At 38.1% G+C, this 2,422-nt stretch overlaps 1 non-coding gene across 1 annotated transcript; it reads left to right on the top strand.

Annotated features, from left to right (window-relative positions):
• The first annotated feature begins 1,273 nt into the window (after nucleotides 1-1,273).
• On the top strand, nucleotides 1,274-1,378 carry LOC116275514. Its single transcript, XR_004184641.1, has one exon. It is a non-coding gene; the product is annotated as a U6 spliceosomal RNA (small nuclear RNA).
• The last annotated feature ends 1,044 nt before the right edge of the window (nucleotides 1,379-2,422 follow it).

Raw genomic sequence — 2,422 nt, forward strand, 5'->3', positions numbered from 1 at the left:
AGGAGATCGAGACCATCCTGGCTAACATGGTGAAACCCCGTCTCTACCAAAAATACACACAAAAAAATTAGCCAGGTGTGGTGTTGCATGCCTGTAGTCCCAGCTACTGGGGAGGCTGACATGGGAGGATCCCTTGAGCTCAGGAGTTCAAGCTGCAGTGAGCTATGATTGCACTGCTGCATTCTAGCCTGGGTGACACAGTGAGAGCAGGCTCCCCGAAAAAAAAGAAATTGATTTTTAAAATAAATAAATAGGCTGGGCACGGTGGCTTACGCCTGTAATCCCAGCACTTTGGGAGGCTGAGGTGGGCGGATCACGAGGTCAGGAGATCGAGACCATCCTGGCTAACATGGTGAAACCCCGTCTCTACTAAAAAATACAAAAAAACTAGCCAGGTGAGGTGGCGGGCGCCTGTAGTCCTGGCTACTCGGGAGGCTGAGGCAGGAGAATGGCGTAAACCTGGGAGATGGAGCTTGCAGTGAGCTGAGATCTGGCCACTGCACCCAGCCTGGGCGACAGAGCGAGACTCTGTCTCAAAAAAAAAAAAAAAAGAAAGAAATTGTAAAGTTTTACAAACAGGTGCTTTAAGCAAAAGATGGGATCTATGGATCAGGATACATATACAAGACACTAATTTTAAAAGCTATTACATTTCTTAAAATATTTCTCTAAAAATTCTCCTTTTAAATTTTTTAGAATCTATTCTAGAAAAAAAATTATCCTTTTACTCCTTCGTCTAAAGTGTGTGTGTGTGTGTGTGTGTGTGTGTGTCCACGTATGTGTGTTTCTCTTTTTTGTTGTTTGTTATTGTTTGTTAATCTATGATTAACAGAGGCCTAGCTTTGGTGCTTTCAGGCTAGAACTAAAAGGATGATTTGTAGAAAACCAAAGTAGGTCAAAGAGTACCATGGTGTAGCAAAGGGGAAGTCCCTGAGTTTAGTCACATTGTCTTGCCTCTGGTGGAGTTCACTTTCATTGTTACAGTCTAGGCCTGTCTTCCTGTGAGTGGACGACATCGTCAAATTGCAGAAAAGTCTCGGGAATATTATCATAAGTAACTTTTTAAAACAATATGTTATTGTAAGTTATTTGAAGAGCCAGTAGGGGCAGCAAAGGAAAAATAAAAAAGTAGAACTGAATTCATCCCTAAATTAATTTCATAGATCAAAAGCAAAAATATGCATGAATATGACAGCTTCTCTAAGTATGATGTAAGGAGTACTGTGTGGGTCTCTGTGGGATGGGAACTAGCATTTCAAATTTTGCCCGCCTTGTGCTTGCTTCAGCAGTACATATGCCAAAGTTGGAATGATACTGAGAAAATTAACATGCCCCTGCACAAGAATGACATGCAAATGTGTAAGCATTCCATATTTTAAAAATAAAAATGCAAACAAAATTTTGCCCTCTTATTCTGCTTTTTTATATATAGCCGTTATGGAAGTGACCATGTTTTGAAATCAAGGAGCTGTTTCAGGCTTTAGCAATCCATGTCATGTTCTGAAAATATGCAACTGAATAAACATTAAAAGCAAACCTACTGATCATTGCAGTAGCAACTATCACACTTTTATGAAACACCATTTTGTGTCTACTTGGCTATGATTAAGCAGTACTATTAGAATCCAGGAATGTACTCTGGCTAGCTTCAAAGATCTTAGACTGTTTTTTAAATCTCAAAGTTAAAATGAATTTATCTTAAAATTAAATTTTAAGAAATAGCTTCCTTAGGTTGGTTAAATGTTAAGAAGTTATTATCTGTAAATTATATGTGTGTGTGTTTGTATATATATATGAAGTGATATATATGGAGTTACATAAATTTTGAAAAACTTCATTTTAAATTTGGTGTTTCCTCAAATATAGTATACTTGATATTTTGGATTATGTTATCTCTTACAGCAGGTTTATTCTCTGACTAAATTTCCTTTCTTTAGGTACCCCCCCCCCACCCACCCACCCTTTATAAGGGCAAGACACCCATGAGAATATTAAGCCTTTTAGCTCAGAGTTTTACTGAAGTTATTTTCTATTCTTGTATTTGCCAAGAATTGCTGACAACTTAAAAAGCTGTCATACAAGTGAACACCAGTTGCCTAGATTGTTTGATGATTTTGGTCAAGTGTGGATCGGGATTTCCTGTCATTTTTCTTCCTCTTCTGGGGATGCATTGCTTCTATCTCTGAGCAATTGTTCACTTGGAAAGAAAAAACAAAGCAAGGTCACTAGATGTAAATTACTTTGACTTCTGTGCCAAATGAAACTTTTCTTCTGTTATGTGTTACAATGTTTGGCAGCTTTTGGCATCTAGAAAGAGATAAGCAGTTAGGAGGAGAATGTGGGATTATTTAAGAGAGATTTTTCTGAGCTGAATTCTCACTCTTTCTGTACAGTCACACATCTCCTAATGATGGACATACGT

This window comes from Papio anubis, chromosome 6 (assembly GCF_008728515.1).
Source record: "Papio anubis isolate 15944 chromosome 6, Panubis1.0, whole genome shotgun sequence".
Classification (NCBI taxonomy): domain Eukaryota; kingdom Metazoa; phylum Chordata; class Mammalia; order Primates; family Cercopithecidae; genus Papio; species Papio anubis.